The sequence below is a fragment of the Muscardinus avellanarius genome (assembly GCF_963383645.1).
Source record: "Muscardinus avellanarius genome assembly, chromosome: 12".
Lineage (NCBI taxonomy): Eukaryota > Metazoa > Chordata > Mammalia > Rodentia > Gliridae > Muscardinus > Muscardinus avellanarius.
The window spans coordinates 100,545,655-100,561,450 of NC_137798.1; positions in this window are offsets into that span (position 1 = coordinate 100,545,655).

Below are 15,796 nucleotides of genomic sequence, written 5' to 3' on the forward strand. Positions count from 1 at the left end.
TAAATATTAAGCCCAGGTACCCAGATGCTCTAAAACACCCATTTGATGTGCTTTTATTTGCCATCAAAGGCTGCTATCTCACGACACAGAGCCAAATCCTGTGGCAAACTTAGCTTTGCTTCGATCAGATAAACACAAATCCTACAGAACGTCATTTATCTAGTCTACCCCCAACCTTTAGTTCCGGGAAGAGAGCTTATTGCCTGAGAATGTGCCTGCTGGAGAGACACAGGCTGCCCGTCAGCCACAGGGTAAGGATGAGCTGTCTGCTGGCAGCATCTGGACACCCACTCCCTCTCCCATATGGGAATATGAGGGCAGGCTGTTACCAAGCAAGGTTATTGAGTACAACCCCTCTTCTGGGTGAGGGGGAATCCTGAGATGAATAGGACAGAGCCCCCTCTCAGGAGCTCCCCCAAGTGTGAGGAGATGGGCAGGTCCACAGACTGGAGTAGTAGTGGGCCACCTGTGGAGAGACTTAAAAGGATAGAGAGATGTAAGAAAGCTTGCTAGAAGACTGGTGGTGAAATCGAGGCAGATAAACACAGTCCTACAGGACGTCATTTATCTAGTCTACCCCCAACCTTTAGTTCCGGGAGGAAGGCTTATTGCCTGAGAATGTGCCTGCTGGAGAGACGCAGTGGTTTTGGTGAAAGAAAGAGACTGTAGGATGCCATTAGGAGGTGCTGGCATCTCCCTCTCATTAACTATTTCTCCTAGATGGAGCGCATCATCCTCCAAAGGTCCTTACTTGATGCTCACCTGTGCATGAGATCTCAAAGAGCTACTGCTATATCTCCATCAGGTATTTCACTGGTTTGGCCCGGTCCTGGTGCTTCCGTGTATTAGAAGCAAGCAGCCTCATCTCTGCATTCTCTGGTTTCAGCCTGACTCCCTTGATCCATCCTTTAAACCATATTGAAATACTTTTTCAAAAACAATACCTTTAGCAGATCCCAAAGATTCGCTGCACCAAAGTAGTTTAGTGTTGGAATCTCCTAGGGCAGAGAGAAGTCATTGATGAAATGGAGTTTCCTTAGCCCTATTCTAGACCTACAGGATCAGAATCTGAAGATGGGCTCAATGCCTACATTAAACACACAACAGGAACACACACACACGGTCATTTTGTGTATTGATTGAGTGACTGATTGACAAGGGGGTACACAAAAATGAGGTTTTATCTTCACCTTTAAGAGGGCAATGAAAGCCATGAAAACTGGCCCAACGTAGTTTCCTTCTGGATCTGAGTTTGTTATAAAAAATTTTAGAAAAGTCATCAATTCTGACTTTGCTATCTACCTCCCTGTAGCGGACAGAGTCGATGTTGATTAACGGTGTCTCTCACATGAATAACAATGAAGTTATAATGATTTTTAGAGAAAATTATTATTATTAGAGGAACAAGGCAACAGAGAGGGCTGGAGAGGGGAGATATTTCTCCTACCTGTCCTTTAGCCAGCATCTTGGTTTTATTGAGAGTTTTAACCAAAACATTGAATCATAGAAGATAGCGAAACAGTCATGGGGTGAGCTAGAGATACACATCGGGGTAATCATGGATGAATCAGGGAATAAAAGGGCAAAATTCTGGGAAATGAGGAGTTTTCAGGGTTTCTGCTTAATCATCAGGTCCCCTCCGTATTGATCTCATTGGGTGCCCAGTTTGTGCCCTTCCCAAGTTGAACTGATGTGACCTCAAAGCTATTGATTAAGAAGCTCCCAATATCGTATTTCTGTTTTTCTCTAAATAATCTGCACCCTCCAGCTCTATGATAGCCTTGTTTAGTTCAGGTGGTGTGGAGCGGAAGACTTTGGCTTCTCCATCACCATGTCTCCATGTAATCTAGTAAGAGCCAATCAGGGTGCTTCATCCTTCACTTCCCCCACCTGATTGATTAAAGATAGGCACCATGCTACAGCTCTCAGAGAGATCTGAGGGAGGCATTTAAAACCAGGTATGCATTCCTGGGTCGATCCACTGTAGTCAGGAGGTCCTGGTCACTTGGTAAAAACAAGAATACCAGAGGGCTTTTCCTTGTGGATGCTGGGGATAAGGAAGCTTTTGGGGAAAGGAGGTTTTGTTTTGAGTTGCCTGCCTCCCCTGCCCACAGCATCTCCTAGGAGACAAAATGTGCAACAATTAGGGACTGCTTAATAAGAACTTGATTCATTCATCTGATAGAATGCATTGTTTCATGTCAAGTACAATAATGTTTATAAGAAGTCCTATAATAATTGGATGATGGCAATATATTTACATGATTTTAAGAGTAGTAAACAAGCCACAAATTACATTTAAGAACTCAGCCCACCATCTCAATTGGGGGAGACAAAAGCCTTTTGCATAGTTATAGGTCTTTATGACAGTTTGTTGGAAATGAAAATGTCTTCAGAAAATTGGAGCCAAATCACCTCTTAGCAAACAAAGAAACCAAGGCCCAGAAAAGAGAAGAGATGCTGGGGGATCTCCCCATGAGTCAGCTGCATGGTAGGGCTGTAATCCAGTTCTCCTGATCCTGGCCAGGGCTCTCCCCATTACTTTCACACTTCTCAAGACCTTTGCTTTATGGTTTCCAAAAAGGGAAGGGAAAACAGGAGCATTAGCTTGAAACCTAAGAGTTCTTGAAACATATAAGAGTTCAAATCTATTATGAGGCGGATGGCTCTCAAGGCCTCAGCTGAATTTTAGATAAAGCTCTTGGGCCTGCCCTTGACTTGCTTTGCCGGTTGGTGCTCCACTACCCATGGACTCCTTCCCAGATATGTTCACTGCAGACTGTCCGCTGGGATGTGTTGGCACCAGGCCATTTCTATGTACATGCCAGAGTGCTTTTATAAAACCATTAAAAGCAAGCTGTGTAGAAAACAAATTCCTGGAGGTTACCATGCCTGGGATATGGACTGGGCCACAAGTGAGTGTCCTGTGTGCATGATGAGGGGCTGTCATCAAAGGGCACTTAGTCTCTCCTGCCTCATCCAGTCTCTGTCACATCATCTCCATGGAGGAGTCCTTCATACACCATCACTGCCACCAGTCAGGATGACTATTGTCTGCAGGAAGAGGAGTGTTTACCTCGCTCTGTCTGGGTGCTGAGCTCCACCGGAGTCTCACCATTCGGAATCACATCTCTGATGCCCCAGAACACGTAGAGAAAGGCCAATGGCTTTATCTCCCTTGAAGTCATTGATGGCAAGGGCAATGGTCTTTTCCTCTCGAAGGCTTGTAGAAATAGAGGACAATGCAGTCCCTTTGTTGGAAGAAATAAATAACTAGGATGAGACATATAATTGGCTCAAATGTAAGACAATTTTAGAGAATGCATCTTGGCTGTGTTTAAGCAGAATTTGGAAGATGTTAATGCTTTAAATACTGATTACTAAGAATAGTCATTATTATTTTATTTAACCTGTAGTAGTTATTTTTATGATTGCTTTTGTGCACATTTTCCTAAGCCTGATTCCACTGAAGTGACCTCAGGGTGTTTCTTGAGACCAACATACTCACCCTATGAACCTGACCTTGAATGGTCCTTCCATCTCAGTGGTTGCTGGTTCATGTCTTTCAAAAACTAAAACAAATTTCCTAGAGTATAGGATTTGCTGACTTCCTTGGTGCAAATACTCTGACAGTGTTTGATTTCCAGCTACCAGTGTATTGCAGCTGAGAAGGAACTGGGAAGAAATGGAGAGTAGTATGTTAGCTTCAATATGTATGGATAACATCCTGGGCATAGATAATTCTAAATAATTCTAAGCCATAGTAAATAGTAAAATACTTAGCAAGTGGCATGATTGGGATACATACTGCCTCTGTTTTAATATTATTTATTTAGATCTAATTGCAAATACTTTAATTTCAAAAAATATTTATGTTTAACAACTGGATTGTAGAATTTCTGGAAAATTGGCCGGGCGTGATGGCACATGCTTGTAATCCCCATGCTTGGGAGGTGGAGACAAGAGGATCATGCAGGTTAGAAACCAGCTTTGCTGGCTGAAGAGACCCTGTTTCCAAATTTAAAAAAAAAAAAAAAAATATATATATATATATATATATATATATATATATTTATATTAGATCTGGGAGTGTAGCCCAAAGGTAGCTAGAAGGGTTTCCAGGAACCCCAGTGTCACCAAAAAAAAAAAAAAAGACTTTCTGGAAAATTGTGTATTCCGCTCTCGTGTGCCTGCATGAACCGGCACACTGTGTATCTCAGACTTATTGTTAAAATAGGGGCAGTATCAATAGCTGGCTCATGCAGTTATTTGGTGAGGAAACTAGCCAAGTTCTGTCCAACACTTTAAGAGCACTTCTCCTTCAGAAAGGGCTCAGTCTACTGTTACTGTTACTGTTACTCCCAGTGTTGTGTTCCACAGACATGACCACCCAGTTCTTGGAGGCCATGCGAGGCCTCGCGGTCCTGCCCTCTGACTCTGAGGCCAGGGCTCTTCCCACTGGGTCGTTTTTAGGGTGCTCTTTAAGCCTCACATGGCAGGGTCTCCGTAGAGGCAGTCTAGCAAGGAGGAAAGAAGACAGGTATTCAACTCAGGCACTCCTGCTTTGGAAACCTGGCCTTGATCCAAGTTCCCGTAGCCGTCGGAACTTGCATCTCTCGACTGTAAAATGGAATTGATCGAGAATTAAAGGAAAACGAGCAAGTCACACGCGTAGAGCACTGATCGCGTAGTAAGTGGTCAATAAATGTGAAGGGCGTCCCTTCCAAAGCGCCAGCTAGTCATTCGACAATCAAGATGGCATGCTTTGCAAGCCAGTTAGCCTGTGTCTGTGGGCACAGGCCTGCCCTGCCACGTCTACTGCAGCCTGAGAGACAGTGACCTCCGGCATCTCCTCTGAGCTGAACATGTTCTGTGGTGACCTCTTTCAGGCCTCGAGTCCTCATGTGTCTGCACACCTGCCCCCACCTGATGAGCTCAGCCGTGTAACTCACAGGCCAATTCTTTGATATACTTAGTGTTTCCATCTAATTACACCTTGCAGTCTCATGGCAGCCTCCATCGGAAACAGTTGGCACCCGTCCTCCTGGTTCATTTACATTAATGAAGGGAGTCGTCTGTGCACCATAATAAGTTAAAAATCATGACTTGCCTTATTAATAAATAGCAGATTGGTGCATGATATCATACTGGCTGGGCTCTCATTAACAGCCTGAGCTGTACCAGGAGGGAGAACCTTGTGCGTTTTCCTCACAAAGACTCCTTGCCCCTTCATCTTTTTGTTTTCCTGCTCTCTACAGCTCAGGAGACAACCTGTCTTGTGGTTTTGATATTCCTTAGTCTGATCCCACGTGAAGCACATTCTTGAATAATTTCCCTTTCTTTCCTTTTGTCCTCCCTCCCTCCCTTTCCTTCCCTCCTTCTCAGCTTTCTCTCACTGAGCCAAAGGGGGGAAAAATCCCACAAATGTGAACGGTCCCCCATTCTCCATCTGGTGGAGATTCACGGACTGTAAGTCTCTCTACCTTTGGCTCACGACGCATGCTTCCAACAGCCCCAACTCACCAGGACCATTCCTGCCTGAAGGCCACTTCTGTCTTCTGGGAGTTCTCTACCCCACATCCACACCTGCTGCCTCGTGGTGCCTTCTAGGGCTCAGATTCCAAGTCTTGCCTTCTCCAGGCTGTCCTTGCGATCCCCTCTAGACCAGCTCCCTCCTCCCGTGCTTGTCTAACGTACCATCCTTCTCCTTTCTCTCCTGAGCTATTTTAACCATCCGAAATCACCCTGCCCATAGTTTTCTTTGTATTTTCTTTCTTCCCTACTAGGATAAGCTCTCAGAAGCAAAGACCTTGTCAGTCTTCCTTATGGAAGCTTAGAATAGATTTGGCACAAAATAAATGCCCAGTAAATACTTCACGCATGAATGTTTAGAGACACCAGTGAAACAGAACCAGTGGTATGGGTAGATATGAAGAGGGAGGTTTATAGTGGCAAGTGTGGTGGCACAGACCTGTAATCTCAGTACCTGGGAGGCTGACACAGGAGGATCATTGATGTGAGGCCAGCCTCAGAAACTTAGTAAGATCCTTAGCAACTTAGTGAGACCCTGTTTCAAATAAAAGAAATGAAAAAAATAAAAGGACTAGCGATGTAGCTCAGAGGTAGCTTGCCCTTGGATTCAGTCTCCAGTACTAAAAAGGGGGAGGGAGAGGAGAGACGTATTTTAAGAAATCGGCTTATGTACATGTAGTGGTACAAGTCCAAAATCTGCAGGGTGGATCAAAAGGCTAGAGATCTGGCATCATCTCTGGGCAGAATTCCTTCCTGCTTGGCAGAGGTCATCTCTGGTCTATTCGGGCATTCAGCTGGTTAGCTTGGACTCAGCCACATTACAGAGGGCAGTCTGCTTCACTTCACTCAAAATCCCCTGATTGAAATATCAAACTCATCCAAAGAGCACCTTTGCAGAAACATCCAGAACAACTGACCGACTATCTGCGCACCATGGCCCAGCCCAGTTGGCAGGAAGTTAACCACTGCCTCCAACGAAGACCTCGACTTTGCCTGATATTTGTACAGAACCAGCTTATGTGAACTGTCCTCGCTGGTGTGAATGAGGAAGCTGCCTGGAAATCCAACTCGGTTTCCCCCAACCACAAGTCACCTCCTCTTCCTACTGGAGGCCGTGGAAAGTGCCATCTGTAAATAGCTTTGCCTGCTCTTTCTTTCTTTTTTTTCTTTCTTCTTCTTATAGTGAAGCTGAAGGGTCTCTGAGTCTCCGAGTCCCCATCTGGCAACCTTTCCAAGAACTAAATTTGCTTACAATTTCAAATAAAGCCTGGGAGACATTTCATCTTCACTTTTTCTGTCTCTCTCCCTCTCTCCTAAGTGTACTATTAAATAATGGATTTGTGCAGTGAATAATAGTCTCAGATGCTGGAGGTTGGTCAGGAGATGTGTTTGCACAGCTGGAGCCCTGAGACAAATCACGAAGCTTCTCTCTCTGGTTTTGGTTCGTTTGTTAGGGTTATTTTTCCTCTGTACCTCGCGGTACCATCTTTTTCTACTTTTGCCTCTTGACTTTGCCTTTTGTTGGGGTGGACAGAAGACATTGGCAAACCCACCTTAGCGCTCTGATCTTCGCGGTGCAGCATGACCCTGGGCAGTGCGGGAGGGCGAATGAGGCAGATGGGTTCAGGATGAAAATGGCCTTTCTCCAGAGGTACCAGGGAGAAGAAGAGTCATTTGTACACATCAGTTCACCAGTGGCCATGGAAATATACCACTGCAAGGCTTTGAGAGTCCTTGTCAGAGCTGGAAGCCTCATGGTTTGTCTTCCCAACTCACATCAAAACCTCGGTGTGAGAAATGACTCCATGAACACCCCCAGAGAGAGCTCGGCGCATGCTTCTCTAGAGTATCTCTGTGAGGGGGGGACATAGAGCAGGTGTGGCCGGATCGCCCGCTGCCTATTCAAACTCTCTTCTGGATTTCTTCTTTGGTGACAGGCCCTAGGTGCATTTGGGGCGCCGAGGAGCCCAACTTAAACACATGAAGAGCAAATGTCTTCACCTTTCCCAGTTTCCCATTCGGCTCAGGGGATCTGGATTGCCTAGCGCCATCTGGCCACTGAAAGATGAGCAGATGCCCCCGCGTGGAGGACTTCAGTATTCTTGAGGCGCGTCCACTCACTGCGCATGCGCCCCTCTTCTGCACTTCCCCTTCTCTCTCGTTGGGCAAGCGACATGCTACCCTCCAACTCTTGACTTCCCTGTGAGTGAGCATATAAATATATGCACTCGACACATGTGCATTTGCACGTGTATGCACACTCATGTAGCTCACAGAAACATGTCCACATTCACATATGTGCACATATAGGCCTATGCATATTCAGCAGTACATGCATATGGGCATAAACATTCATAAACAGGCTTACTGACACACACAGGGCACACACATTCAACACATATGCTCGCCTATGTACACATGTGTATACAGACATTCCTCGTTATATGCCTTACTCAAATGCACATCCACCTGTGTGTCAACACACACATGGGTGCACATACACATTTGCATCCCCTCTTTACTCAAGACTGAAGGAGAAACGTGGTTGGTGTCTACAGGTGACGTGACATGGCATTTGAAGAAGAGACTTTGGCATTGGAAAATTGTAGTTCATTCTCTGTGTGTGCAAAACTGTGCTGGGTGCTCTGAGTAGGGTTTAATTCTCACATTCTTGTGAAAATCTACATGCAAAAGTGTGTCTGCGTACATGTTCACAGTTTCCAAATGATGCTCATGTGATCACCTATGAACCTCTAAAACCAATATACAGAGTGCTACAAAGCTGCAGACCAATGGCCGTCAAGAGGGCCATGCGGTTGGGGTTCCTGGACCAGCATCCCATCATCACCGCGTTCACCAGGTGAGGTACCACATGCAGGCTCACAGGCCGTCCACTGTGCGAGGGCCCTAGGCCAACGCGAAGTTGACTTCCTGCTCTGCCATCTCTTTACCCGCCCTGGGATTGTGCTTCTCAAGAAGGAACAGTCTTGTCAAATGTACACAAGGTTGCCCCATGGGTTAGGACAGCACAGTCACTGACCACATCCCTGAAACCCCAGCCAGGCCCCTGTGTGGGTGCAGGGTCTCAGATTCCAGAAGTAAGCCCTGTGGCTCTGAGTGGCTCTTCCTGGCACTCCCTGGCTGTTGGTCAGCTCTGGCCTCTGCGCCCTGTGCTCACAAGCCTCGGGGCTCCCTTGGTCCACTGAATTCAAGGAAAGGACGGGAAGACAAAGCCCACCAAACTACCTTCTACCAGCCCAGAGCAGCACAGAGAAATTGATTAAAATATGCATTCCTCTAATAGAGCGGCTGGTCCCAGTCTGGAAATTAATTAATGCTAATAGTACACAATCAAAACTGCTTTTGAAAATCTTCTTAGAACATTAACTAAAATGTTCATCTTTTTAATGCATTTGCCTGAGCCACCGAGACTAAAAGCTTCGTTTATTCCATGCAAATGGGAAGGCGAAGAAAGAAAAAAAGGAAAAAACTAAGGCGAACGCATTTCAGTATTGCAAGGCCAGCGGGCTGGCTCTCCAGGGACCTCGGCCTGCTCTGGGATGGGAGGAAAGGGGCTGCCTGGGGCGGGGCACAGCCACCTGCGCACCTCATGTTGTGGGACATCTGCTGCGAAGAGGCTTGAGGCCTGCGGGAGGAGCCTCCCGGGCGCTTGTCCCTGGGGTGAGGGGCAGGGCCTCTCAGCCATGCTGCAATGGGATATGCTTTTATTTATTTATTTATTTTTTGGTGGTACTGGGGTTCCTGGAAGCCATTCTACCTCCGGGATACACTCCCACGGGCTACACTCCCAGTCCTATTTTTTAACATTTTTATGTGGAAACAGAGTCTCTTAAGCCAGCGAGGCTGGCTTTGAACCAGCGCGATCCTCCTGTCTCTGCCTCCCAAGCGCGGGGATTACAAGCGTGCACCACCACACCCGGCCTGGGATATGCTTTTAAAGCAAACTAAAACAGCATGTGTTCATGTGTGAGTTCACTAGCGCACGTGTATGCGGGTGTGAGAGGGTTCGGGGATGATGTGACCATGAGTCTGAGTGTGCACGCTGGGTGTATTTGAGTGTGTCTTTGTGTGATAATGTATGTCCCTGTGTGTGACTGTATATGTGTGAGTGCATATGCTTATTTGTGTGAGTGTATATATTTGAGTATTGAGTGTGTGTGTGTATATATGTGTGTGTATTATGTATATATTGTATGTATATATGAGTGTGACTGTGTGTGTGAATGTTGAGTGTGTGCATGAGTGTACACTGTATGTGAAAGTGTGTGTGTGTGTGTGTGTGTGTGTGTGTGTGTGTGTGTGTGTGTGTGTTTGCAGGAGGACTGAGGCTGAGACAGGTATGGATACCCAGGAGCAACGCAGGCTGGGAAGCGGTTTCCGGTGAGTGGGCAGCGTTGGTCAGAGGGAAGTGGTCCAGTGCCACAAGTCATACAGTAGAAGGGAAACCGGGTTCCTGCCACGATGGTGAGTCTGTTCACTGATGGGACCTTGCACTGTTCAGCAGCTCCTGGGGAGGCCCAACCTCCACTGGAGAGATGGCCAAGCTCCCATCAGAACCCCAAGCCCACTTTTTGAGGGCATTCACCAAAATTTCCTGTCTTAAGATGAAGGCCGGGCCGTGGCCCTTCGCCCTACTGGCCAGTGGACAGGCCATTCTTCTCAGGGTGTTCTGGGTGCTGTTGAATGTCCAGCAGCATCCTTAACCTCCATCCCACCTGTCTTCGGATGCTGTCACCTGTCCCTTGGGGTGGAGGAGAGAGTCACCAGATTTGGACAATGAGAGATTAGACAGCCAGGTAGTTACATCACCAGGTGGGAGCGGTTGTCCCTGCTGGCCGGGGTCGACCTCCAGCTTCTAAAACCCCAACTCTGTTCAGCAGCACCTCTTCGCCGGCTGAGGCCTTTGATGGTTGTACTTTATTTAAATTTTAAATTTACATATATCTTTATCTTCAAGACTAGAATAGAATATTGAAATACATTTTTGGTCTCTTTTTGTAATGTAATTTTAACCACTCGCCCGGCAGTGCTTGCCGGACCCATGAGTCCATGGGAGATTTTCATTAAAATAGGACCATCTATCTTATTGTGTTATTTTCTCAGTTGAGGTGAGTGCATTTCAAAATTTTAATTTCTTTGGTCTCATTTTAAAATATGCCATGATAAGATATGTATTAACATTTTAATAATGAAAAAACAAACAGCCATCTGTGTAATTTATAGCTTAGCACTCTCTGGCACAGAGGGAAGGCGTCAACACTCTCCAGGTGACCACACCCTGCAGTCAAGCCCGCCGAGGTCCAGAATTGAGCGACGACACCGGGCTTTTGGGACTTGATCCTCCCAGTGCTGGGATCGTATGAAAGCCTGGACACCCTCCTTCACCTTGGATTGTCCCTGACAGGTCCCAGCTTCTCTCTCCCCTACCATCTCCTCACCAAGGCGACATCTTTAAAGCCTGTCCCAATGTCTCAGGATGCCTTAGAAGCATGTCTGATTAACACATGCGATCCTAGAGCCTGGCTCTGTTGACCCCCCTCAGCTCCTGGAATCCCCTGTCTCGGATGCTGTTTTCAGCAACAGCCACCAGCAACTCTGTGTGTTCTGCCCCAAGCCCCCTCATGTGGACCCTAGGCTGTGGGAGATGCTCAGGGCTCAGAACCCGGCCCTGCCCTTCCCTGCCACAGCACTGGCCTGGCCTCCTTGACTCCTAATGAAACCAGAGCCTTCTTGAGGACAGAGCCTGTCCCCTTACTGCCTGCTCATTCTGGATTTTGACCCGGAGTTGACTCAAAAGAGCTTTTCTACTCAAGAAAGATTTATCTCATTGCTGTGTCTCCAGGAAGAAGGATGGGGCTTGCATAAACTGACACGATGATTATTGGAATTCATTTATTAAAAAAAACTTCATATATTTTATTATCCTAAACACCGCATTTCAAGACATTTTTTATGCCAAACCTGACAAATGGATAGCTTTCCCTAGATTTTTTCCCCCCTTTTAATTATTTGCATTCATTTTCTGTTTCGAAGACATTTTAACATCGGGGAATCAGCTGATGGCTTAAGCAGGCATTATTAATGGGAATATTAGAAAAATTAAAATCTGAATGTTTAATGTAACTTGAATGAGATGTTCAGCCTCCCCAGTCCAACCAAGGGGTTCATGATTTGTTGTGAAATACAGGAGAAGCTGAGCTGTGTGGGGAGGAAAGTAGCTGAAGTGAGACGTGCTGGGGACCCTGCCCAGTTTGGCCCCTTGGGACGACAGGACCTGGGGCCAATGTCATTACCCTCTGACTCTGAGCTGGTCCCTCCAGGTTATTAATCTGAATCCATGAAACTTTTCTCCCTTCAGAAAGACCCAAGTTCCATTAAAGTATGTGCGAAATTGAGGTGGCTATGCATTTTTTTTTTCAGTTTTTAGGGGAATTCCAGAGAGGTGTGACTCAGAAAGACTTTTAGTGACCATCACATGAGGCAGTTTCTAAGCTTTATCTTTGTTCATTCAATCAATCACTTGTCTGCTCATTCACTCATTCATTCATTCATTCATTCATTGGGTGATGAATATTAATGAATATCTAGCAATTGCCAGCATTCTTGTAGACCCTGGAGTCATAGCAGTGAACAAGAATAAGTCCCTGCTCTCATAGAGACTCATGTTCAAACCATACCATGCATCTGTGCTGAGAATCCCGTCTTGCTTCATTTCTGAGCTGACCCCGGAGTGTCAGTCTCCACTTTTCAGCTTTTCGGCTTTGATCAGGTACACAGGATCCAGGCAGAGCGAGGCAGCCCTGAGATCCTCAGGGGGTGAGCTTCTAAGATCCATGAAGGAGGTGGAGGAGCCTGGGAAAAGGCTCATCCCACGAGGACAGGAGTCGCTGGCCAGCCCGGCCCATCTCAGTGCCTCAGCTCCAGTGGACACTGGTTTTAGTGAGTCATTGGACACTGAGGAAATCCATTTCCACAGAGAACACAAATAGGGTGAGACAACTTTCCCAGGCTTTCTGCATCTGGGCTGGAGGATACCCAGCCTCATTGCAGCTCCCAGGATGGAAAAAGGGGGCAGGCAAGGGATGCATTGCAGGGATTGTCCCTCAAACTAGGGACGCCCTGTTTGATGAGGATTGAGATGCCCTTGTCCCAGGGACTGGCAGACGTGGACTCCTGTGGTTTGAAACCTTGTGTGACCTTGCATACTTCAGCAGGAGTTGGGAAACAGGTCCCATTTATACCCAGGTGGCTCAGATGTCAACGCGAGCTCTGAAGGGTCTAAGATGTACTGTGTGCTCCTTGTGGGGTATGGCCAGGCTCGGCAGCATCAAGATGGGAAGTTTTCCCCCCAGGGCAGTGAGAGCCCAGAAGGGTGAACCCCTTTAAGGGGATGAGGAAGGGAGGGCAGTGCCATAAAGTGTGACTCAGGGAGATCTCAAAGTGCAGGACACGAACGTAAAACTCAAACAAGAAGATGATTTTTTTTTACTATTTTTTTTTATTTTTTGGAGGTACTGGCATTCTGTGTTTGTAGTTGTTAAGTCCGGCCACCAATTCAGAGTAAGAATGTGGCTATGTTTCTATAAAACCTCATTTGCAGACGGTGGCGTTAAGCTGATCCGGTCTGCAGGCCGTGGCTGGCTGACCCCTGATCTAAGAGCAGGTGGCATGGTCCACAAACAGCTGAGCGACAGGAGCCAGCCAGCTGGGGACAGATGAAGCCAGGAGCATCAAGCCCTTCATTAGTGAGCACAGCTCCCTGCACACAGCGCACTCCAGTCAGGGGACTTGTTTTGAATGCACTGGAAAAGCATATGTTCAAAGGATCTGGCACACTTGCTTGCCTGTCCTGACTGTGTGGGACACGTGGGCATGGACCACAGAGCTGCTGCCTAGAGCAGGCTCCATTCTCTAAGAGCTCAGGTCTGGCCCCATCCAGCTCTTCCTGCTCAGATTTCTTTAAGAGACTATTTCATCTCTGTAAGCCGCCAGTTCCTTTTTGGAAATTGAGGCAAGAATTACCTCTGCTATGTGCTTAGGCAGGGATCGAAGATTCTGTTACTTATCAAAGCATCACAGAGTTCTTCCTTTTTCTTCCCAGCCCTCCAGGACACATTTCCTCCCGCTCCTGCCCTCCTAGGTGGGCACCCATTCCCTGGGCCCCCAGAAAGCTCTGCTTCCTTGAACTGGCTCATGATTTAAAGGAGCCGAATCCCTCCCTTCCTGTTGCCAGATCGCGTTCACTAAACAATCATTTTGCTAACTGGGATTCAGACAATGCAGAAAGAAACACTTGAAAACAGTTTTAATTGGTGTTGAATATAAGAAAGGGGAGAAAAATGTCAGAGCATTATTAAATTTTGCTGCCATAATGACCATTGTAGAATTGGCTGGTTATTCCCCCATTAGGACATAATGACTCTTATTGTTGGCAGCTCTGAGTTTGATTATAAGATAATGACAATAATTCATTGTTTGCCACTCTTTACCTCGAGACACGGTAACCACAAGCTTAAAGGAAGACGTGCAAGAGGTAAATTATATGTTGCTAAATATGAAACAGCACCTCTCTCGTCCTGGCTTATAACAATAAAAACAACAATTTTAGATAGAACATATATTTAGTAGGTTTTCCCCCTAGGAGACACAGAGACATTGATCATCGCATAATTACTACAAAGGAGAATCCGGCTAAATTGTTAGGTTTAGATATTGTACGGAACCATCTTCTTGAACTGCGGAAAGGAAGGGGGTGCTCTTTTTGAACCTTTTGCTTGTTGTTTGAGTGAAGAATTATCTAACTGCAAAGCTAAAAGCAACCCCCAAAGATCATCCATCCAGGATGGGGGTTCGAGCACCTTTGTAAATTACAGCACCTGTTTGCAAAGAGTGACCCATGGATTGTTCATAAGCAAGACGGACACAGTTCTCAAAGGAGGCTCAGTACAAAAAAAAGAGGAGAAAGAGGAGAGAGAGAGAGAAAGAGAGAGAGAGAGAGAGAGAGAGAGAAGAGAAGAGAAGAGAAGAGAAGAGAAGAGAAGAGAAGAGAAGAGGGGAGGGGAGGAGAGGGAGAGCCTTTTCTACATTTTCTGCATCCCGAGTTGCATCTGTGGCTTCTCGGCGCCCTCAGCTCTGGCCTGGGTGGCAGCATCCTCTCTGAACTGGTCCACAGAGCATCATGCTTGCCTGCAGAACTCTTCTCTACCAGCCACCAGATGAATCTTTTAACCCGCAAATCAGATTCATTCCTACTCTTCAATTCAGTTTCTTTAAAGCCAGGCAGAATCTTATCAGACAATCCTGCAATCACACCTTTGAGTATTTACCCAACTACTTTTATGTCTCCCAAAAGACCTGCATGCAGGTGTTTATAGGAGCTTTACGTCTCCTCTCTCCCAAACTGGAAGCAGCTGAGGTGTTTTTCAAGAGGTAAACTGATGAACAAACTGTGGTGCATTCACACAATGGAATATTATTGAGCAATCAAAAGAAATAAGCTATCGAGCCATGAAAAGCCCAGGAAGAAATTTAAATGCAGATTATCCAGTGAAATAAGCTAACCCGAAGAGGTTACATGTACCCAGGGCTTTCAATGCTATGGAGAAAGTAAAATTATAGACAGTACAAAGATCAGCGGCTGCCAGGGCTTCAAGATGAAGGGCAAAGGGATGAATATGTGAAGCCGGGGGGATTTCTAGAGCAGGGAAACCGCCATGTAGCACTTTAGTGGTGAATGCACCACTTTTGTACATCTGTTAAGGCCCTCAGAATCTATCATGCAAAGAACAAACCTCAATATAAACCACGGGCTTCAGTTAAGGATCATGTATTGATACTGGTTCATCACTTGTAACAGATATACCACACTGAGGCAAGGTATTAGTCGAGATTGCGCTGGGGTGGGAGTGGGGTCCAGATAAATGGGATTTCTCTATGGCACGTAGTCAATTTTTCCGTAAATCTAAAACTTTTCCAAAAGTTAAAATTTATTAATTAAAAAAAAAGATATATAGCTGAGCCTCTGCTGCCCATAAAAACCCAAGTCCTTCCCAGGGTCTCCAAGTCTCCATGACGCACCTCTGCTAGCTTGTCACACGGTGACTCTACACCCATTCCTCTTGCCACCTCCTCCTCCTCCTCTTCCTACTCTTTCTTCTCCTACTCCTCCTCTTCCTCTCCCTCTTCTTCCTCCTCCTCTTCCTCTCTCTCCTCTTCCTCCTCCATCTCTCCCTCCTCTTCCTCC